Raw genomic sequence first — 26,092 nt, 5'->3', positions numbered from 1 at the left:
AAGAAATACTTTAATAAATATATAGTTTTAAGTAAATGAAATTATTTTTAAAGCAGTAACAACAAATTATTCACCAAAAGAGAAGCTTTTTATGTCCCTCTCTGGAACGCGGCGTAAATTTAAGTTTTACGTAAGGACTTATTGAAACCTCCTTGGAGACAGTAAACTTTTATACGGATAGTTCATTCAGCTTGAATACTTCAATTAATCATTTATTATAACATTTCTATCATAAATGAGTGAAAGTTACCCCAAAATTTTTATTTATTGGCCTATAAAGTAGAAATTTTGAGGAAATGAGAGGTATAAATGGACCAGAAGAGACCTTATAAGGAAGACAAAGAGGTCCATTGGTAGTATTTATCATCCTAAAGTCATCTTTTGTATCATATTCAACTGTTTGTAGGCAGATGAGATAAATATTTGATCATTTATTGGTCCACACTATATTCTATCATGATGTGGCTTGGTTTGGATTTTTCGAAGAAATTTAGCTCGAATCGCTGCAGATGTCATCTTACATTATACTAGATTTTTCTCAAACTATTGAACTGATTATGACAAAACTTGACAGGAATGCTTGAAATAACCAGTATAACAAAGGAAAAAAGTCACATTCAGTTTATTTAACAAAAAAGTCTTCTTTAGGTGTAATACCACCAAATCATAGTACGTCACATCCGGTTGCATACGAAAATAGGTCGAAAAAAAATATTCCCTTGAATTTGACAGTTGTAGGTAATTGATCCTACATTTCATTGCAGTAAAACATTTCTGGGTCATAAACATATATCTTGGGTATTTCAAAGCACCATTATTTTTTTATTTGGGGTTTCTATAGAATATTTTGGAAACTTGAGGTTACATGGTTACTAAAGCTTGTATACAGGTTAAAAAAGGGGGAAAATTTGATTGGTTAACTTCCAGTGATGGTTATTTTCTTATATGCAATGAAATGTTATGTGAAATTTTTTCTATAGTACTGGACAGGATCAAACTTTACTCATGCCAAGTATTTCTTTATTTGAAACAAAGATAAATTCTGCACAATTTTTTGAAAAGTGCAAATTTAACAAAGACTAATAGGGGAAAATCAATGGTGGTATTACACCTAATATAGGAAGCTGTACATGCACCTTTGACCTTGTGAGTACTCTCATGTGTTAAAATTTCTTGCTATTTAAGTGAAATATTACTAATAATGAAATATTCTGAGTGGATTGAGTCTCCAAAACACATTTTATGAGAAAATTTCCTTGAAATAGGACTTTACCATGAATATTAGTTGACAGAATAAGCCATACTTTGAGTTTTGGGGAGCTTTTTCTCCTTTTTTCTTATATTCTGCTATACTAGAAAAAATTTTCCTAAGAAATACTTTAATAAATATATAGTTTTAAGTAAATGAAATTATTTTTAAAGCAGTAACAACAAATTATTCACCAAAAGAGAAGCTTTTTATGTCCCTCTCTGGAACGCGGCGTAAATTTAAGTTTTACGTAAGGACTTATTGAAACCTCCTTGGAGACAGTAAACTTTTATACGGATAGTTCATTCAGCTTGAATACTTCAATTAATCATTTATTATAACATTTCTATCATAAATGAGTGAAAGTTACCCCAAAATTTTTATTTATTGGCCTATAAAGTAGAAATTTTGAGGAAATGAGAGGTATAAATGGACCAGAAGAGACCTTATAAGGAAGACAAAGAGGTCCATTGGTAGTATTTATCATCCTAAAGTCATCTTTTGTATCATATTCAACTGTTTGTAGGCAGATGAGATAAATATTTGATCATTTATTGGTCCACACTATATTCTATCATGATGTGGCTTGGTTTGGATTTTTCGAAGAAATTTAGCTCGAATCGCTGCAGATGTCATCTTACATTATACTAGATTTTTCTCAAACTATTGAACTGATTATGACAAAACTTGACAGGAATGCTTGAAATAACCAGTATAACAAAGGAAAAAAGTCACATTCAGTTTATTTAACAAAAAAGTCTTCTTTAGGTGTAATACCACCAAATCATAGTACGTCACATCCGGTTGCATACGAAAATAGGTCGAAAAAAAATATTCCCTTGAATTTGACAGTTGTAGGTAATTGATCCTACATTTCATTGCAGTAAAACATTTCTGGGTCATAAACATATATCTTGGGTATTTCAAAGCACCATTATTTTTTTATTTGGGGTTTCTATAGAATATTTTGGAAACTTGAGGTTACATGGTTACTAAAGCTTGTATACAGGTTAAAAAAGGGGGAAAATTTGATTGGTTAACTTCCAGTGATGGTTATTTTCTTATATGCAATGAAATGTTATGTGAAATTTTTTCTATAGTACTGGACAGGATCAAACTTTACTCATGCCAAGTATTTCTTTATTTGAAACAAAGATAAATTCTGCACAATTTTTTGAAAAGTGCAAATTTAACAAAGACTAATAGGGGAAAATCAATGGTGGTATTACACCTAAACACTTAAGTTAAGGAAACTCCGCCCTTTTTACCTAAGTGGTATGCAAAAAAATATTAAACTAAGTATTTCCTTAGTAAAATCTTAGTTGGTTTAAGTCACGCCCACAAAACTTAAGTGGTATGCATAAAACCCCTTATACTAAGAAAACTCCTAAGAGTATACTTAAGTATTAGGTACCTATAGAGCTACCTTAACTTTTCTAAAATATATAAAATCAGTCGAATGTATGCGTGTTTCGCAGAACATGGATAGATTAGCTCCCATTTAATTGAATAATAATTATATTCAGTAATATTTCGTATGTTTATTGCTAAATATTAACAATCATTGTAACTTTCGTAAAATCACTTATAATCAACAAAATCAAGAGATAACAGAGGGTAGTTTTATAATTTCATTCTACCCTTATTTCCCAATCTCGTTAGTGTGTATTCCGAAAAGTACTCACAGTTTTTACACGCATGCAATTCATGCAATTATATTTCTTTTGATTTGTTCGTGCCTGCTTACACAAGTATTATGAAATACACCGCCTGGTATTGATTATAACTGTTAGTACAAAACTGTATGAAGGAAGGAAGCGATGAGGATCTATAGGCATGCAAAATCATGTTTTCTTGGGGAGGAGGGGGACATGGGTTTAATTTTCAATTATATTGTTTTTTCTACGTATAAAAGGCAAATTTCCCCTGAATTTGTTTCACTAACTGGGAAAAATCAAAACTTTTAAAGACCTACTCCGTGGAATTCGAAGTCTATATATATATATATATATGATATATTCATGATACTTAACCCGTATTCAATATTTTTTTGTATGTCCTGATATATTTAGTGATATATTGCTGTTAACAAAAATATTGCAAATTTGCATAGACGGGAAGACTTTAATCTAAATAAATTATGGTGTATCTGAAAGAAGTTTATGTTATAACTTCCAATAAAATAATAAGGTCCTTCTCGCCAGTTTTGGATAATTGCTCAATTTTTTCTAAAACCTACCATGAATGCATGCAGTTTTGAGTCATCTTTCGTCATGATAACTGTCAAGCGAAATATTCGAAAATACGCAAAGATGTTGATAATACCTTACAGTATACATATGAATCTAATAATGTGTGTTTTAGTAAAACATTGAAGGACTTTTGAAAAATACTCCTGTTTTGAGATGAATTTATGGAAAATGATCATACCCCTTTTTTTATTGTTGTAAAAGGGAGTGATAAAAAAGTTTATTTTAAATCTAAATTAAAAAAAAAATTTATCATGTATTGTTAGAGTTAAAAAATATATTGTTGTCTCTAGAAAATAAACATATTGCAATTCCATCCAGCATCACCCATGAAAGATGAATGGTCGGTGGCTCAGAGATAGAACAAATCTGTTTTATAAATATGATGACGTGGATTTATTTTTTCATTAAGATTTTACTAGCATACACCATTATTAGGCTGGATGATTTGCTACAAGATAATGTTGAGTTTCCATTCAGCGACTCCTCGGGTGATTGGAGTTTTGTTTGCTAAAAAGAATAAATTGCAAGTGGATAACTCGGAATCTTTTGATAATTTACATTTATCACGCCATGTATAAGTTGTCCCACTTCTTTTGCATCTCTTAAGAATCTCTCCTGATGGATTTTGTTCTACTTATTATATTGTTATATATTTATTTGGGTTTTTTTTCATCCCTAAGGGTGAGTGGCGACCAAAAGTACGGTATTTGGTCTATTTCCTACCAACAGTAAAACTCTTGCCAAAACGGGACGTTCGTTTGGCTGTGCGGGATGTACAAGTACGCAACCACGTCCGGTCAGACTAGGGAGTTAAATCCTATGCTTCGTGTAGAGAGAGTGCCACACACTCTGACCGTCAAGAACACCTACAACAACTCTTTGGGGTCCGTAGGTGAGCTGTTGCAAGGGAGAATTATGCTCCTATCCAATATACCTTCATTTTCCAATGGTAGTCCAAATTTTCTTGACCTTCATCCCAGAAAGCGTCTATAACAAGATCCACTTATTTTATCTATTGTTAATTTGTTCTCGGCTTGAACATGCATGACATATTTGCCACTGGACTTTAAGCAAACATCGATAAGTCAATCAATTTCCTTCCACCCCCCTTTCATTTCTCCTTTAGTAACAGTAGGGGGAAGTTTTGCATTATAAATATGTTTTACTTCCTACGCTCGCCCACCAAAACAACCTTTTCTCTTATGCATCAATTTGTTTGGTTATTTTAGTTGGTTACGAATTTGTTGTTTGTTTTACATTCCAACATCAATTTAACATCAGTTCTTTAAACAATTATGTATTATTCAATCAATGTAAACAATCAAAGCAAACTTTTACACGGATGAGTACATGCGATGAGCTAACATACACTGTAAATATTGAGGACGCCTGACGCGTCCGGACGCGTTCCAATTTTTAACACAATATGTTCGGTTGTTAACATTAGTGTTCCACATTGAACGCCAGCGTTAAAGAATATAACACATTGTGTTCAGTCTTTTAACGCATATGTTCACGACCAGTGTTCTAAATTGAACACTTTAGTGTTCTAATATTGTAATCGGGAGTGAAAAATTATTTCATCGCTTCAGAGTCAAACAGACGATGAATAAGGGTGATTCGTATTATAATTTGACGATAAATGTATTTTAGCTGTATCACCATAAGCAAATTATCAGTTTGGTAAAAAAAAATTAAAGCATGTTACAAGAGCGTATTTATAAGCGTGCAAATGATTGATTTTTAATATACATCTTTTTTCTAAACGACTTAAGTTCTTTGGGTATATTTTTTAACCAATGTAGATACGTAAGTGCTCATGCAAGCGTTGCTATTGTAAAAGCGTTCTGGTGTCGAACACGATGCGTTCAAATTTACCATTTTCCCCGAACGCCATGTGTTCCAAACATGTCCGCGTACATAACAGCGCGTGACGTATTAATGTACCGGAAGTTTGGTTTTTGATCGCGATTGAAGAAGCTTCACTGAAGAAAATTAACAAAACATGATTTAATAGGTATGTATATCTATATTTATAACTTGAACAAATTACGAACTTAAAATTTATTTTTTTAGTATTTAATCAACAAATTTCTACTTTGACAGGCCACACCGAAGTATAAATGGAAGTAGAACATTTTGTTTGAACACATAACTGTGCTGTTATGCCATAATTCGATTAAAAAAATAGGAGGTTCTTTGAGAGAATACATTTAAATGATAATTTTTTTTTCATTTTTAACCCATGTAAATTTATACGTAAATGCTAATGATATCGTTGCTATTGTAAATGTGTTCTGGTCTCGAACATGATGCGTTCCAATTAATCGTTTTCCCTGAACGCCATGTGTTCCAAACATTATGTATAGAAAGCAACAAGAAGATCACGCGATTATCCACACTTTTGAGGATGTACATTTGTTAATAAAATAAAAACAATGCATAAGGATTAGTTCACATATACAAAAACTGTCATGGCATTGCAATGTCAAGACAGAGGTTTGTAAAAAGGCATACTGCAACACACTAATTTCAAATTTCTAATGTATCTGTTTTTCATAGCTTTCTCATTCTTAAATACTTAATTTTTAGTAATTCATTTTAGCAAATGTCCACCGTTGTGCACTTCATACATGTATTGTAATGTATTCCTATGTTACTTTTATAGGGTACAAACACAACTACAGTACTTAGGGGTAATTGTTCGTGCATACCTCGAGAATGAAGAGAAAATTTCGCAGTTCCAGAGATGACGACTTATCCTGCAGCATAAAAGTACTTTATGTAAGTTTAAGAATTTTAGGAGTGCCCATTGACTTCTTACATTTTTTGAAGTTGTGTTAATGCAGATTTATCAATAAAATGTGCACCATTCACTTGTGTACATGAATCAGAAAATTAATTTAGTTAAATCCAATATAATTACATAATTTAAATTGGAATTATCCGTATACAGATCATAAGTGAAATTCCTACATATTCTTTGAAAACAGGCAAATAGTCATTAGTTTCTTGAAATGTTAGCAGTTAATTTAGTGACAAGTCTAAAGACAAAGTTTTGCCTAAAACACCTATGACCATTTGCTGTACACTTCCTATCATCTTTTTTCAAAAAGCTATAGAACGCGAGAGCCCCTATACTTGAAAATACATGTAAACCACTCTTTAGCAAATGCATCTTATCAAATATTGCAAAAAATTCTAATAATGCTGACAAATATAATGGAATTGCAAAAACGAAACAAGAGTTTCTAATTCTTAAGGAATATCGACATGATCAATATTTTGTTTACTCATACACTTTATATTTGACATTTCAGAACTTACGGTTGATGGATAACAAGGTTAAAGAATAGTTATAACCAAAGGAGACGAATCCTCTTAAAAATGGAAGCTCAAAAACAGTTGTAGATGACTCAAATCATGTTTAAAAATACCCAAGGTAGCAGTGTTACATGAACACATCGACTACTAGCAGCATATATACAGGGTATTTTATGTTTGATATTGACTATCTGAGTGCTATGCAGGCTGTGGATCATGGAAATATTGGTGATAAACGAGCCATTGACATCAGTTTTTTTTTTGGAAAGAAATTCAGGACAGTGCTTGACTTAAGAAGTTGCAAACGATGAGTTAAACTGTGTTCATAAGCCACTAGACTTTGTTGTAACATAATAATTTTGAATGTGACGAAAATTTTGTCTGATTAAATATTTGGACACATTTTGCCAATTAAATTATAGTGTAATTTTACGTTGTCAAATGTTATATTTCTAACTTGTCTAACTTGTCATTTTAAAGTTGCTTCAATATTTCACATTTTTGTATTTTTTTTAATTTTACCTCTTTTAATCAATTAAAGATATTTTTAATCAATTAAATTATTATTTTTACAAGACCACAATAATGTTTCAGAGAATGGAACACTTTTTTCTGGAACATGTAAATTGTGTTCCAGTAGTATACACTATGTGTTCTGGATATTAACACATATATCTGGAACACAGTCCGAGTGTTCCAGAAGTGTAACAAGGCTTGGAACCCGTAACGGCGTACAATTTTGCTCACAAGGACATGTTCCAGATTCAAACACTAGGCGTTCAATGAGTACACACTCCGTTCAAGAATAACACACATAGCGTTCGAATGATGCACACATGATGTTAAAAACTGGAACACCAATGTTAATATTTAGAACACTGTTACGCGTTCGAGATTCAAACACTAGGCGTTCAAGGAGTACACACTATCCGTTCAAGAATAACACACACAGCGTTCGAAATATGCACACATGATGTTAAAAACTGGAACACCAATGTTAATATTTAGAACACTGTTACGCGTTCCAGAAGTGTTACAAAAAGGCGTTCAAAAAGTGTTCAGATTCTTAACACTTTTATTTACAGTGTATATCATACGGTGATTAGAGAAAGGTTCCGATTTAAGTATTCCTTAGTTAAGTGAAGACTTAAGTAATGTTATGCATACGACTTAAGATTTTTACTTAACTTAGGAAATTCTTAGTGAAATCTAAGTTTAAGGAACACTTAAGTTAAGATGTTTTATGCATACGGGCACTGGGTACTCCAAATTATATGGTGTACGGTGAAACTGGCAGATATCCCTTGGTAAATAAAGTCAAAATTATTATTAAACAGCACAAAATTATCAGGATTGTTATACCAATTTTTGTATAACATGCCTAATTCTGGAAATATTGTTTCTAAGTGGATTAATTGTATAAAATCTACATTAGAAAACACAGGTTTGAGCTATGTATGGAACAATCAATGTATTTTTAGAAATGTTGACATCAAAATATATGTAAAGCAAATTTTACATGACCAGTTTATTCAAAAGTGGTTTAGTGATGCTGAAAACTCCGGAAGAGGTGGATATTATTTACTGTTTAAACGATTTTTGCTTAGAAAATTACTTATTAAGATTGAAAAGAGAAAATAGAATATATATAACCAAACTTAGATGTTCAAATATCAAAATTCCATTAGAAACTGGTCGATGGCATAACATTACAAAAATAATTGTATTGGAAATCAGTTTCATTACTTATTTGTATGTCGCAATGACGAGGTTACAAAATTAAGACGTGCATATATCCCAAATTACTATATTGTTAACCCTTCAGAATATAAAATGAAACTTTTTTTTTAAGGTTTGATGTCTTTATGTAATGAAAAAGTCTTGAATAAATTGTCAATTTTTATAAAAAAAACTTATGAAATATCTATGATTATGAGTATATTATCATCACTTACATTTATTCGACTGGCGATCTTAAATCCCATAATTATAGCTCTGAATGTTTTTCACGTGTTATTTATGTGTATACTTGTGTACAGAGAATTAGGTAAATGAACTATGTATGTATATTTTTTTCTATCTTGTTCACCATTGTAAAATATTATTTGTATCATTTATCTGCCTCTTGTTACAGTGTAAACTGTCTAGAGTGTTAATATGTTCTGAAGTTCTGATTTACTACATGTACTATTCATGTAAAATGGCAATAATCTAATCAATTAATTAAGTAATAAACATCTATAGAAAAAGGATTACTCAAACAATAGTATTTGGGAATTGTAAAAAAAACACATTTAATGATCAATTAGAACTTACTAATGCCTTTAATCAGTTCTGAGGGTCGACACAGGGTGCAACCTCGGAATTTGTTCTTATTTAGAAAATAATCTTGTCAACTTTTTCTTTGACGAGTCGATTTCTCAACTTTGTTACGTAACTAACAGTCCTGCTGATGAAAATATTTGCCCTGAAGGTACGGAGGTGGAATTACTAAGACATGATTAGCTAAAAGTGTAAGCCTTGGAAAGGTGCTCTTGTTCATACCTTACCTATGTTCGGAGGAATTTTAAATGACAATTAAACGCGAACATTCGAAACGTACTTTAATTTTAATTAATTTTGATTAATATTTAATTTCCAGGGAGGCGCTCTAAATAAAAATATCAATTCTTTAAGAGTGCAACAACAATCTAACAGGAAACCGATTAGTCGAGTACCATTTTGGTATTCGATACTCGGTACTACCGAGCGATACTCGAGTACTCGTTGACATCCCTAGAAAATTTAGAATTATTAAATACTGGTTGAATATTTTAACTAACAAAACACCAATTGTATATGATGTTTATAAATTATTACTAGAAGATGCCAATAATGGCAAAACAAATTGGGCTTCTAATTTACGTGATTTATTATTGATAATGGTCTAAATTATATATGGTATCAACAGTCAGAAACAAATATAATCAAATCTATTGATGTAATTAAGAATAGGATTAAAGATCAGTATATACAAAGCTGGTTAGCATCTGTAGAAAGGAGTGAACAACTTAGTATATATAAGAATATAAAGTTAGAATTTAGATTTGAAGATTATTTAGATTACTGTTATAATTCATACTTTTTAACTAAATTGCGTAGTGGTACACTAAAGCTGAACATTGAAACAGGAAGATATACTGACATGGCTAGAGAATTGCGATTATGCAAATGTTGTAATATGCAGTGTATTGAGAACGAATACTAGTACCCCCTTTTTATTAGATCAATAAATAGATCTATAGATCAATTAGGCCTAAATTTTTGCCAATATTTTATTGTTCTTGGCCAAACACTACTAAATTACAGTATTTATTTAAATTTACGTCTGTTTCACTTATAAAGAAATTGTGTAATTACATAAAATCTGCATGGTCAATCAGATCACATATTGTTACTTAATGTTGCTTGTTTTTCTCATTATGTATTTTATGTATTGCTCTCTGCTGTTTATCATTTGTCGTATTGTAAATATGTATTCGTTGCTATAGCATAGTTAATGCTTTCTGCAATAAAGTATTCATTCGTTCGTTCATTCATTCAAAATACAATCATGAAAAATATGACGCGAACTGCTTTCCATAGATTTAAATTTTCGGTAGGGTGTGTTATAATCATTAAAAAGATTTTTAATAATTTCCCCATGACTGATAAACTCTACAAAAACTAAATTCGTAAAATAAATTATAATTAAAACAATTTCATGGTGTAATTAACTTAAATTAAGTAAATATAAAGATCGATAACATGTGCGAGAAATTTAAGTGTGTGCCTTTTCTAGGTCAGTGACCGCATTTTCACATTCCCAACTGTTTCAGCTTCAATTATAATGTGATATATGTATTAATAAGCATTAAACTAATGGAACAATTAATTTCTACTGAATTTGTTTATAAAAACGATATTTTGAAAATAAAAACGATTTATTGAAAATAAAAACGATAATTTGAAAATAAAATAAAAACAAACTTACACTGCAGTAGGCCACATTTTGCCACGAACAAAGTGTAAACAAACCTCAGCCTCTGAATTTTTTTTTCTCCCTATATACTTTAATATGTTATTTATACCCACAGGCACTTGTCTCTGAAAAACATTTTCCTATATACCTTAATTTAACACAAGGTACTTAACTCGCATTTTTTAAAAAAAAATGTCACACGGTCGCGAACTTCCGTTATATTTCGATTTCTCGGTTTTCTACCCCCTCTAAAACTTGTTATGCTGTAAATCTAAATTGATTTATCTACACAATGATGTATAACACGACTACCTTTGTTGTCGGAATCATTCGTAGCAGGCCTCCCCAAGTATGTCAACCGTAATTATTTCGTCTTCCCACAGCCGATTGGAAATATAAGACTCGCAGTAAATGATTAATTATAAAAAGTATTTCCAAAAAAACTGTTAGTTTTTGTCTGAATAGAACTTGTCATCCAGATAGTAAATTTGTAAAATATTCCGTGAAAAAAATCTAACAAGTGTTATTTGATGTATGTCTAATGAGTTACGAGTTTCTATTTTTATACTAAAATTTTCCCATTCCATCAATGTCATTCAGACTCTCTCTGGACTTAACATATAAAATGAGATAACTCTAAGAAACATTTATTTTTAGCAATAAAATTTGAATAAAATTTGACCAATCGGAAACCGAGATATATATAAGAGAGGGGAAAGATACCAAAGGGATAATTATAATTAACCATTTTCTGCGAGTGTGGATGAAAACCGAAAAATCGAAATATAACAGAAGTTCGATCGCGACCGGGTGACATTTTTCAAAAATGCGAGCTGAGTACCTTGTTTTATATTAAAGTATATAGGAAATTTTTTCAGACAAGTGCCTGTGGGTATCTACGATGGAAAACTGAAACCCCAATAGACCTCAGATTTTTAAATTGTCATAGCTATTCCAGCTTTGTTATATAGTAATAATGCATTAATAATTACTTGGTAGGAATAAAACATGTTCGAAAATATTTTTTTAACATTTTTACTCCGCCAGTGAAAATTGAACCCCTACCATGGAAAACTGAACCCCCTATAGACATCAGATTTTCATATTGTCATAGCTATTCCAGTAATAGTGCATTAATAAGTACTTGGTAGGAATAATACCTATACCAAACCAATTGCAGCTAAAATTTTCAATTACAAACACGTTTTGCAGGATCTCAACATTGACGACTTCAAGTCTAAACCTCCTGATTGCACCTGTACTAGTTCCCAATTCACATATAATCCGGCTGGCCACGTTATTATCCAAAGGTCCGAAATATCGTGAGCCTAAATCCATCAATTGGAAATACAACTTCAAAATACTGATGGATTCAGTCGAGGATTATGCCAGGCAATGGGCTAAACGCGAGAAAGAAGACGTAGATACTCTTTCCGAATGGATTAAGGCTGTGAGGTCGTTGATACAAATCCGAATTAAGAAACTAAATGGGCATATCCATACCCACGCTACGTCATTTTTTAAGACCCAAATGTTGCAAAACACTTGTCCTATCTCCATGACAAATATGTTGTTGTCCCCGCAGATAAAGCCCCAAACAACATCTTTTTTGTGTGTAAATATCATTACATAAACTGCTTGATAAATGAATTAGGTATTGACAATTCACTTGGAAACTCAACATATACCCTCACGACACTTACCAAAGAGGAAATCCTGGATAATCATAGGTCTGTTCTATGTTCCTTTGGAATTTCAACCAAAGATGAAGAACTGGATCTTCCATCACTGTATTGGATACCTAAACTACACAAGTGTCCTTATAAACAACGGTATATTGCTGGGTCTTTCAAGTGCTCCACGAAACCTCTTTCTAAATTATTAACATCTATTTTATCAGCAATCAAAGTCGGGCTCCAAAGTTATTGTGAAACTGCCTATTCTAGAGGTGGCGTGAATCAGATGTGGATACTAAAAAATTCAACAGATCTTTTAGAGTACATACAATCTAAGACTCTCTCACCTTGCAATAGTATTAAAACATTTGACTTTTCTACACTTTACACAAGTATTCCCCATTCCAAACTAAAAGACAAATTGAAAGAGTTGGTATTACTTTGTTTCATTAAAAAGAATGGCGAACGTAGATACAAGTATCTTGTCTTGGGGAGGGATAAATCCTACTTTGTAAAGAATCACTCTGATTCAAACAAAACATTCTCTGAAACTGACATTATCAAGATGCTTGATTTCTTGATTGACAACATATTTGTTACGTTTGGAGGACGTGTTTTTCAACAGACTGTCGGAATTCCAATGGGAACCAACTGTGCCCCTCTTCTTGCCGACTTGTTTCTTTAATATTATGAGGCTAACTTCATACAGGAACTTCTTAGGAAGAAAGATAAGAAGTTAGCAATATCCTTTAACTCTACGTTCCGCTATATAGATGATGTTGTCTCACTAAATAATACAAAATTTGGTGACTATGTTGAACGAATTTATCCCATCGAACTAGAGATAAAGGATACTACAGATACAGTTAAGTCTGCCTCATATCTTGACTTACATCTAGAAATTGACAATGAGGGTCGGTTGAAAACAAAACTTACGACAAAAGAGATGATTTCAGCTTCCCAATTGTGAACTTTCCATTTTTATGTAGCAACATTCCAGCAGCGCCTGCATACGGAGTATATATCTCCCAATTGATACGATATTCCCGGGCTTGTGTTTCCTATCATGATTTCCTTGATAGAGGATTGCTGCTCACACGGAAGCTATTAAACCAAGAGTTCCAAATAGGGAAGTTGAAATCATCCCATCGTAAATTTTACGGACGCCATCACGACTTGGTTGACCATTATGGAATAACCGTTTCACAGATGATATCGGATATGTTCCTTATGTCGTAACTACAATACCCTCCCTTTTCACGAATGTGACTTACCGAATTAGACTATTTACCGGATTTGTAATAACATAAGCAACACGACGGGTGCCACATGTGGAGCAGGATCTGCTTACCCTTCCGGAGCACCTGAGATCACCCCCAGTTTTTGGTGGGGTTCGTGTTGCTTAGTCTTTGGTTTTCTATGTTGTGTCATCTGTACTATTATTTGTCTGTTTGTCTTTTTATTTTTGGCCATGGCGTTGTCAGTTTGTTTTCGATCTATGAGTTTGACTGTCCCTCTGGTATCTTTCGTCCCTCTTTTATAAAATATTTCTGATTTTTTTTTAACTCAGTATGTTACACTGATCAGTAGTAAAGGTCAAAGTAGAAAAAATCTACACTTTTCATGTGCAACTTTTGGTTCCAAATATATGAGAGAATGAATAAAAATATTATGACGTCGCAAAAAGATGAAAAAACTTCAAAATTTGCACACAGTCTGGTTTTCTTATATCTGGTTGCTATGTACAAATCTGTAATATTTGCATTAAATATACCAAACTGGTGCTTTTAAATTAATGTATGCATGCCATATGATATTTTTTCAGAATTGTTTTACTCCATTCACTAACACATTTCTATGCTAAAACCTCACTATATTATATGTTTGACCCTTTAAGGGTGCAATCAACAGTTTTTTTCTATGATGTCATATTTTAAGGGACCATGCCTAAGTGACCCTTAATAGTGGTGGAATGGTTAATAAAGATACTTGTATAAAACTAGATATTACTGGAATCAGAATTTTCTCTAGTTTATATTGAAATAAAAATATACTGTACTTTTAATATAGTAAAAAAGTTCTATCCAGAGAAAATGGGGAAAAAGTTGCCTAATCTGAGCATAAAAAACCTGAAATCAGGTCATGTGCATACCCATGTAAACATGATACAGGCACATTTCCCATAATCAAAACTGTATGAAATTCATAGGTTTTTACCTGGCCTTTAATAAAAATCTTGTTTCAGGGTACGGTTTCCTGCTTCGAAAAGAGCTACAGTGGCTGCAAATAAGTTTTCAATTTTCACTGCCAAAAAAACAGGGTGTTTACAGTGTTGTCTCCCCTCAAAACATATATATTTAATCTAATTTTTAAAATTATTTTAATCATTCAACCTGTTTAAATTGAAAGCTAATTAACTAATTTTTACAATCAAATACAAAAAACATGATACTTTTTCACCAATTATATGAATAAAAAGGGATTTCCCTCCATGGTTATTTTTAGTCGGGGAATTACCCCTAGTTTTTTATACGAAACTGTTTATAGCACCCTTAAGCAAAACTTTGTATGCGATATATAAAAAATTCTCTACTTTTCTGAATCTGTACATTATATCGATTAAAATGATGTCTTACTTTAAGGATTGTGACCATCGATAGTGAAACTACAGCTCATTTTTTATTTCGCATAGTATTGGCATATTGGCTAGTGGCAAATAGTTAAACTGGCATATTCCAAACATTTCCTGTATCACATTTTCATCAGTTATACAAAGAAAAAATTTCATAAAATTGGTTTTCTATTGAATAAATAGAATAAAAACTATGAAATAAACATACATAAAGTTACTTTAAACAGATTGTGTCCCTAGTATTATATGAACTAAGGTGTAGCTGAGTTGAGAAAAATATTGAAATAGTGTATTTCTTAGGAACGGCACTTGTAGCTATTTGACTATAAAAAGTACCAAATATATAATATAATGAATAAAAATGTATGTTACACTGATCAGTAGTAAAGGTCAAAGTAGAAAAAATCTACACTTTTCATGTGCAACCTTTGGTTCCAAATATATGAGAGAATGAATAAAAATATTATGACGTCGCAAAAAGATGAAAAAACTTCAAAATTTGCACACAGTCTGGTTTTCTTATATCTGGTTGCTATTTACAAATCTGTAATATTTGCATTAAATATAGCAAACTGATGCTTTTAAATTAATGTATGCATGCCATATGATATTTTTTCAGAATTGTTTTACTCCATTCACTAACACATTTCTATGCTAAAACCTCACTATATTATATGTTTGACCCTTTAAGCAAAACTTTGTATGCGATATATAAAAAATTCTCTACTTTTCTGAATCTGTACATTATATCGATTAAAATGATGTCTTACTTTAAGGATTGTGACCATCGATAGTGAAACTACAGCTTATTTTTTATTTCGCATAGTATTGGCATATTGGCTAGTGGCAAATAGTTAAACTGGCATATTCCAAACATTTCCTGTATCACATTTTCATCAGTTATACAAAGAAAAAATTTCATAAAATTGGTTTTCTATTGAATAAATAGAATAAAAACTATGAAATAAACATACATAAAGTTACTTTAAACAGATTTTGTCCCTAGTATTATATGAACTAAGGTGTAGCTGAGTTGAGAAAAATATTGAAATAGTGTATTTCTTAGGAACGGCACTTGTAGCTATTTGACTATAAAAAGTACCAAATATATAATATAATGAATAAAAATGTATGTTACACTGATCAGTAGTAAAGGTCAAAGTAGAAAAAATCTACACTTTTCATGTGCAACCTTTGGTTCCAAATATATGAGAGAATGAATAAAAATATTATGACGTCGCAAAAAGATGAAAAAACTTCAAAATTTGCACACAGTCTGGTTTTCTTATATCTGGTTGCTATGTACAAATCTGTAATATTTGCATTAAATACAGCAAACTGATGCTTTTAAATTAATGTATGCATGCCATATGATATTTTTTCAGAATTGTTTTACTCCATTCACTAACACATTTCTATGCTAAAACCTCACTATATTATATGTTTGACCCTTTAAGCAAAACTTTGTATGCGATATATAAAAAATTGTCTACTTTTCTGAATCTGTACATTATATCGATTAAAATGATGTCTTACTTTAAGGATTGTGACCATCGATAGTGAAACTACAGCTCATTTTTTATTTCGCATAGTATTGGCATATTGGCTAGTGGCAAATAGTTAAACTGGCATATTCCAAACATTTCCTGTATCACATTTTCATCAGTTATACAAAGAAAAAATTTCATAAAATTGGTTTTCTATTGAATAAATAGAATAAAAACTATGAAATAAACATACATAAAGTTACTTTAAACAGATTTTGTCCCTAGTATTATATGAACTAAGGTGTAGCTGAGTTGAGAAAAATATTGAAATAGTGTATTTCTTAGGAACGGCACTTGTAGCTATTTGACTATAAAAAGTACCAAATATATAATATAATGAATAAAAATGTATGTTACACTGATCAGTAGTAAAGGTCAAAGTAGAAAAAATCTACACTTTTCATGTGCAACCTTTGGTTCCAAATATATGAGAGAATGAATAAAAATATTATGACGTCGCAAAAAGATGAAAAAACTTCAAAATTTGCACACAGTCTGGTTTTCTTATATCTGGTTGCTATGTACAAATCTGTAATATTTGCATTAAATATACCAAACTGATGCTTTTAAATTAATGTATGCATGCCATATGATATTTTTTCAGAATTGTTTTACTCCATTCACTAACACATTTCTATGCTAAAACCTCACTATATTATATGTTTGACCCTTTAAGCAAAACTTTGTATGCGATATATAAAAAAATTCTCTACCAATCTGAATCTGTACATTATATCGATTAAAATGATGTCTTACTTTAAGGATTGTGACCATCGATAGTGAAACTACAGCTCATTTTTTATTTCGCATAGTATTGGCATATTGGCTAGTGGCAAATAGTTAAACTGGCATATTCCAAACATTTCCTGTATCACATTTTCATCAGTTATACAAAGAAAAAAAATCATAAAATTGGTTTTCTATTTAATAAATAGAATAAAAACTATGAAATAAACATACATAAAGTTACTTTAAACAGATTTTGTCCCTAGTATTATATGAACTAAGGTGTAGCTGAGTTGAGAAAAATATTGAAATAGTGTATTTCTTAGGAACGGCACTTGTAGCTATTTGACTATAAAAAGTACCAAATATATAATATAATGAATAAAAATGTATGTTACACTGATCAGTAGTAAAGGTCAAAGTAGAAAAAATCTACACTTTTCATGTGCAACTTTTGGTTCCAAATATATGAGAGAATGAATAAAAATATTATGACGTCGCAAAAAGATGAAAAAACTTCAAAATTTGCACACAGTCTGGTTTTCTTATATCTGGTTGCTATGTACAAATCTGTAATATTTGCATTAAATATACCAAACTGGTGCTTTTAAATTAATGTATGCATGCCATATGATATTTTTTCAGAATTGTTTTACTCCATTCTATAACACATTTCTATGCTAAAACCTCACTATATTATATGTTTGACCCTTTAAGGGTGCAATCAACAGTTTTTTTCTGTGACGTCATATTTTAAGGGACCATGCCTAAGTGACCCTTAATAGTGGTGGAATGGTTAATAAAGATACTTGTATAAAACTAGATATTACTGGAATCAGAATTTTCTCTAGTTTATATTGAAATAAAAATATACTGTACTTTTAATATAGTAAAAAAGTTCTATCCAGAGAAAATGGGGAAAAAGTTGCCTAATCTGAGCATAAAAAACCTGAAATCAGGTCATGTGCATACCCATGTAAACATGATACAGGCACATTTCCCATAATCAAAACTGTGTGAAATTCATAGGTTTTTACCTGGCCTTTAATAAAAATCTTGTTTCAGGGTACGGTTTCCTGCTTCGAAAAGAGCTACAGTGGCTGCAAATAAGTTTTCAATTTTCACTGCCAAAAAAACAGGATGTTTACAGTGTTGTCTCCCCTCAAAACATGTATATTTAATCTAATTTTTAAAATTATTTTAATCATTCAACCTGTTTAAATTAAAAGCTAATTAACTAATTTTTACAATCAAATACAAAAAACATGATACTTTTTCACCAATTATTTGAATAAAAAGGGATTTCCCTCCATGGTTATTTTTAGTCGGGGAATTACCCCTAGTTTTTTATACGAAACTGTTTATAGCACCCTTAAGCAAAACTTTGTATGCGATATATAAAAAATTCTCTACTTTTCTGAATCTGTACATTATATCGATTAAAATGATGTCTTACTTTAAGGATTGTGACCATCGATAGTGAAACTACAGCTCATTTTTTATTTCGCATAGTATTGGCATATTGGCTAGTGGCAAATAGTTAAGCTGGCATATTCCAAACATTTCCTGTATCACATTTTCATCAGTTATACAAAGAAAAAAAATCATAAAATTGGTTTTCTATTGAATAAATAGAATAAAAACTATGAAATAAACATACATAAAGTTACTTTAAACAGATTTTGTCCCTAGTATTATATGAACTAAGGTGTAGCTGAGTTGAGAAAAATATTGAAATAGTGTATTTCTTAGGAACGGCACTTGTAGCTATTTGACTATAAAAAGTACCAAATATATAATATAATGAATAAAAATGTATGTTACACTGATCAGTAGTAAAGGTCAAAGTAGAAAAAATCTACACTTTTCATGTGCAACTTTTGGTTCCAAATATATGAGAGAATGAATAAAAATATTATGACCTCGCAAAAAGATGAAAAAACTTCAAAATTTGCACACAGTCTGGTTTTCTTATACCTGGTTGCTATGTACAAATCTGTAATATTTGCATTAAATATACCAAACTGATGCTTTTAAATTAATGTATGCATGCCATATGATATTTTTTCAGAATTGTTTTACTCCATTCACTAACACATTTCTATGCTAAAACCTCACTATATTATATGTTTGATCCTTTAAGCAAAACTTTGTATGCGATATATAAAAAATTCTCTACTTTTCTGAATCTGTACATTATATCGATTAAAATGATGTCTTACTTTAAGGATTGTGACCATCGATAGTGAAACTACAGCTCATTTTTTATTTCGCATAGTATTGGCATATTGGCTAGTGGCAAATAGTTAAACTGGCATATTCCAAACATTTCCTGTATCACATTTTCATCAGTTATACAAAGAAAAAAAATCATAAAATTGGTTTTCTATTTAATAAATAGAATAAAAACTATGAAATAAACATACATAAAGTTACTTTAAACAGATTTTGTCCCTAGTATTATATGAACTAAGGTGTAGCTGAGTTGAGAAAAATATTGAAATAGTGTATTTCTTAGGAACGGCACTTGTAGCTATTTGACTATAAAAAGTACCAAATATATAATATAATGAATAAAAATGTATGTTACACTGATCAGTAGTAAAGGTCAAAGTAGAAAAAATCTACACTTTTGATGTGCAACTTTTGGTTCCAAATATATGAGAGAATGAATAAAAATTTTATGACGTCGCAAAAAGATGAAAAAACTTCAAAATTTGCACACAGTCTGGTTTTCTTATATCTGGTTGCTATTTACAAATCTGTAATATTTGCATTAAATATACCAAACTGGTGCTTTTAAATTAATGTATGCATGCCATATGATATTTTTTCAGAATTGTTTTACTCCATTCACTAACACATTTCTATGCTAAAACCTCACTATATTATATGTTTGACCCTTTAAGGGTGCAACCAACAGTTTTTTTCTATGACGTCATATTTTAAGGGACCATGCCTAAGTGACCCTTAATAGTGGTGGAATGGTTAATAAAGATACTTGTATAAAACTAGATATTACTGGAATCAGAATTTTCTCTAGTTTATATTGAAATAAAAATATACTGTACTTTTAATATAGTAAAAAAGTTCTATCCAGAGAAAATGGGGAAAAAGTTGCCTAATCTGAGCATAAAAAACCTGAAATCAGGTCATGTGCATACCCATGTAAACATGATACAGGCACATTTCCCATAATCAAAACTGTGTGAAATTCATAGGTTTTTACCTGGCCTTTAATAAAAATCTTGTTTCAGGGTACGGTTTCCTGCTTCGAAAAGAGCTACAGTGGCTGCAAATAAGTTTTCAATTTTCACTGCCAAAAAAACAGGATGTTTACAGTGTTGTCTCCCCTCAAAACATGTATATTTAATCTAATTTTTAAAATTATTTTAATCATTCAACCTGTTTAAATTGAAAGCTAATTAACTAATTTTTACAATCAAATACAAAAAACATGATACTTTTTCACCAATTATTTGAATAAAAAGGGATTTCCCTCCATGGTTATTTTTAGTCGGGGAATTACCCCTAGTCTTTTATACGAAACTGTTTATAGCACCCTTAAGCAAAACTTTGTATGCGATATATAAAAAATTCTCTACTTTTCTGAATCTGTACATTATATCGATTAAAATGATGTCTTACTTTAAGGATTGTGACCATCGATAGTGAAACTACAGCTCATTTTTTATTTCGCATAGTATTGGCATATTGGCTAGTGGCAAATAGTTAAACTGGCATATTCCAAACATTTCCTGTATCACATTTTCATCAGTTATACAAAGAAAAAATTTCATAAAATTGGTTTTCTATTGAATAAATAGAATAAAAACTATGAAATAAACATACATAAAGTTACTTTAAACAGATTTTGTCCCTAGTATTATATGAACTAAGGTGTGGCTGAGTTGAGAAAAATATTGAAATAGTGTATTTCTTAGGAACGGCACTTGTAGCTATTTGACTATAAAAAGTACCAAATATATAATATAATGAATAAAAATGTATGTTACACTGATCAGTAGTAAAGGTCAAAGTAGAAAAAATCTACACTTTTCATGTGCAACCTTTGGTTCCAAATATATGAGAGAATGAATAAAAATATTATGACGTCGCAAAAAGATGAAAAAACTTCAAAATTTGCACACAGTCTGGTTTTCTTATATCTGGTTGCTATGTACAAATCTGTAATATTTGCATTAAATATACCAAACTGATGCTTTTAAATTAATGTATGCATGCCATATGATATTTTTTCAGAATTGTTTTACTCCATTCACTAACACATTTCTATGCTAAAACCTCACTATATTATATGTTTGACCCTTTAAGCAAAACTTTGTATGCGATATATAAAACAATTCTCTACCAATCTGAATCTGTACATTATATCGATTAAAATGATGTCTTACTTTAAGGATTGTGACCATCGATAGTGAAACTACAGCTCATTTTTTATTTCGCATAGTATTGGCATATTGGCTAGTGGCAAATAGTTAAACTGGCATATTCCAAACATTTCCTGTATCACATTTTCATCAGTTATACAAAGAAAAAAAATCATAAAATTGGTTTTCTATTTAATAAATAGAATAAAAACTATGAAATAAACATACATAAAGTTACTTTAAACAGATTTTGTCCCTAGTATTATATGAACTAAGGTGTAGCTGAGTTGAGAAAAATATTGAAATAGTGTATTTCTTAGGAACGGCACTTGTAGCTATTTGACTATAAAAAGTACCAAATATATAATATAATGAATAAAAATGTATGTTACACTGATCAGTAGTAAAGGTCAAAGTAGAAAAAATCTACACTTTTGATGTGCAACTTTTGGTTCCAAATATATGAGAGAATGAATAAAAATTTTATGACGTCGCAAAAAGATGAAAAAACTTCAAAATTTGCACACAGTCTGGTTTTCTTATATCTGGTTGCTATTTACAAATCTGTAATATTTGCATTAAATATACCAAACTGGTGCTTTTAAATTAATGTATGCATGCCATATGATATTTTTTCAGAATTGTTTTACTCCATTCACTAACACATTTCTATGCTAAAACCTCACTATATTATATGTTTGACCCTTTAAGGGTGCAATCAACAGTTTTTTTCTATGACGTCATATTTTAAGGGACCATGCCTAAGTGACCCTTAATAGTGGTGGAATGGTTAATAAAGATACTTGTATAAAACTAGATATTACTGGAATCAGAATTTTCTCTAGTTTATATTGAAATAAAAATATACTGTACTTTTAATATAGTAAAAAAGTTCTATCCAGAGAAAATGGGGAAAAAGTTGCCTAATCTGAGCATAAAAAACCTGAAATCAGGTCATGTGCATACCCATGTAAACATGATACAGGCACATTTCCCATAATCAAAACTGTGTGAAATTCATAGGTTTTTACCTGGCCTTTAATAAAAATCTTGTTTCAGGGTACGGTTTCCTGCTTCGAAAAGAGCTACAGTGGCTGCAAATAAGTTTTCAATTTTCACTGCCAAAAAAACAGGATGTTTACAGTGTTGTCTCCCCTCAAAACATGTATATTTAATCTAATTTTTAAAATTATTTTAATCATTCAACCTGTTTAAATTGAAAGCTAATTAACTAATTTTTACAATCAAATACAAAAAACATGATACTTTTTCACCAATTATTTGAATAAAAAGGGATTTCCCTCCATGGTTATTTTTAGTCGGGGAATTACCCCTAGTCTTTTATACGAAACTGTTTATAGCACCCTTAAGCAAAACTTTGTATGCGATATATAAAAAATTCTCTACTTTTCTGAATCTGTACATTATATCGATTAAAATGATGTCTTACTTTAAGGATTGTGACCATCGATAGTGAAACTACAGCTCATTTTTTATTTCGCATAGTATTGGCATATTGGCTAGTGGCAAATAGTTAAACTGGCATATTCCAAACATTTCCTGTATCACATTTTCATCAGTTATACAAAGAAAAAATTTCATAAAATTGGTTTTCTATTGAATAAATAGAATAAAAACTATGAAATAAACATACATAAAGTTACTTTAAACAGATTTTGTCCCTAGTATTATATGAACTAAGGTGTGGCTGAGTTGAGAAAAATATTGAAATAGTGTATTTCTTAGGAACGGCACTTGTAGCTATTTGACTATAAAAAGTACCAAATATATAATATAATGAATAAAAATGTATGTTACACTGATCAGTAGTAAAGGTCAAAGTAGAAAAAATCTACACTTTTCATGTGCAACCTTTGGTTCCAAATATATGAGAGAATGAATAAAAATATTATGACGTCGCAAAAAGATGAAAAAACTTCAAAATTTGCACACAGTCTGGTTTTCTTATACCTGGTTGCTATGTACAAATCTGTAATATTTGCATTAAATATACCAAACTGGTGCTTTTAAATTAATGTATGCATGCCATATGATATTTTTTCAGAATTGTTTTACTCCATTCACTAACACATTTCTATGCTAAAACCTCACTATATTATATGTTTGACCCTTTAAGGGTGCAATCAACAGTTTTTTTCTATGATGTCATATTTTAAGGGACCATGCCTAAGTGACCCTTAATAGTGGTGGAATGGTTAATAAAGATACTTGTATAAAACTAGATATTACTGGAATCAGAATTTTCTCTAGTTTATATTGAAATAAAAATATACTGTACTTTTAATATAGTAAAAAAGTTCTATCCAGAGAAAATGGGGAAAAGGTTGCTTAATCTGAGCATAAAAAACCTGAAATCAGGTCATGTGCATCCCCATGTAAACATGATACAGGCACATTTCCCATAATCAAAACTGTGTGAAATTCATAGGTTTTTACCTGGCCTTTAATAAAAATCTTGTTTCAGGGTACGGTTTCCTGCTTCGAAAAAGAGCTACAGTGGCTGCAAATAAGTTTTCAATTTTCACTTCCAAAAAAACAGGATGTTTACAGTGTTGTCTCCCCTCAAAACATGTATATTTAATCTAATTTTTAAAATTATTTTAATCATTCAACCTGTTTAAATTGAAAGCTAATTAACTAATTTTTACAATCAAATACAAAAAACATGATACTTTTTCACCAATTATTTGAATAAAAAGGGATTTCCCTCCATGGTTATTTTTAGTCGGGGAATTACCCCTAGTCTTTTATACGAAACTGTTTATAGCACCCTTAAGCAAAACTTTGTATGCGATATATAAAAAATTCTCTACTTTTCTGAATCTGTACATTATATCGATTAAAATGATGTCTTACTTTAAGGATTGTGACCATCGATAGTGAAACTACAGCTCATTTTTTATTTCGCATAGTATTGGCATATTGGCTAGTGGCAAATAGTTAAACTGGCATATTCCAAACATTTCCTGTATCACATTTTCATCAGTTATACAAAGAAAAAATTTCATAAAATTGGTTTTCTATTGAATAAATAGAATAAAAACTATGAAATAAACATACATAAAGTTACTTTAAACAGATTTTGTCCCTAGTATTATATGAACTAAGGTGTGGCTGAGTTGAGAAAAATATTGAAATAGTGTATTTCTTAGGAACGGCACTTGTAGCTATTTGACTATAAAAAGTACCAAATATATAATATAATGAATAAAAATGTATGTTACACTGATCAGTAGTAAAGGTCAAAGTAGAAAAAATCTACACTTTTCATGTGCAACCTTTGGTTCCAAATATATGAGAGAATGAATAAAAATATTATGACGTCGCAAAAAGATGAAAAAACTTCAAAATTTGCACACAGTCTGGTTTTCTTATATCTGGTTGCTATGTACAAATCTGTAATATTTGCATTAAATATACCAAACTGATGCTTTTAAATTAATGTATGCATGCCATATGATATTTTTTCAGAATTGTTTTACTCCATTCACTAACACATTTCTATGCTAAAACCTCACTATATTATATGTTTGACCCTTTAAGCAAAACTTTGTATTCGATATATAAAAAATTCTCTACTTTTCTGAATCTGTACATTATATCGATTAAAATGATGTCTTACTTTAAGGATTGTGACCATCGATAGTGAAACTACAGCTCATTTTTTATTTCGCATAGTATTGGCATATTGGCTAGTGGCAAATAGTTAAACTGGCATATTCCAAACATTTCCTGTATCACATTTTCATCAGTTATACAAAGAAAAAAAATCATAAAATTGGTTTTCTATTTAATAAATAGAATAAAAACTATGAAATAAACATACATAAAGTTACTTTAAACAGATTTTGTCCCTAGTATTATATGAACTAAGGTGTAGCTGAGTTGAGAAAAATATTGAAATAGTGTATTTCTTAGGAACGGCACTTGTAGCTATTTGACTATAAAAAGTACCAAATATATAATATAATGAATAAAAATGTATGTTACACTGATCAGTAGTAAAGGTCAAAGTAGAAAAATCTACACTTTTCATGTGCAACTTTTGGTTCCAAATATATGAGAGAATGAATAAAAATATTATGACGTCGCAAAAAGATGAAAAAACTTCAAAATTTGCACACAGTCTGGTTTTCTTATATCTGGTTGCTATTTACAAATCTGTAATATTTGCATTAAATATACCAAACTGGTGCTTTTAAATTAATGTATGCATGCCATATGATATTTTTTCAGAATTGTTTTACTCCATTCACTAACACATTTCTATGCTA

The 26,092-nt window shown here is 30.6% G+C and overlaps 1 protein-coding gene and 1 long non-coding RNA gene across 2 annotated transcripts in view; both read left to right on the top strand.

Moving 5' to 3' along the window:
- The window catches only part of LOC127702605 (BTB/POZ domain-containing protein 2-like), a 203,541-nt gene that overhangs the window by 132,730 nt on the left and 44,719 nt on the right, over positions 1–26,092 (top strand). The window lies entirely within an intron of this gene.
- On the top strand, positions 6,068–10,393 carry LOC127703919 (uncharacterized). Its single transcript, XR_007983127.1, has 2 exons — positions 6,068–6,285; positions 6,822–10,393. It is a non-coding gene; the product is annotated as an uncharacterized LOC127703919 (long non-coding RNA).

The sequence above is a fragment of the Mytilus californianus genome, unplaced genomic scaffold (genome assembly GCF_021869535.1).
Source record: "Mytilus californianus isolate M0D057914Y unplaced genomic scaffold, xbMytCali1.0.p SCAF_1, whole genome shotgun sequence".
NCBI classification, from domain to species: Eukaryota; Metazoa; Mollusca; class Bivalvia; order Mytilida; family Mytilidae; genus Mytilus; species Mytilus californianus.
This window is presented reverse-complemented; position numbering and strand designations above follow the sequence as displayed.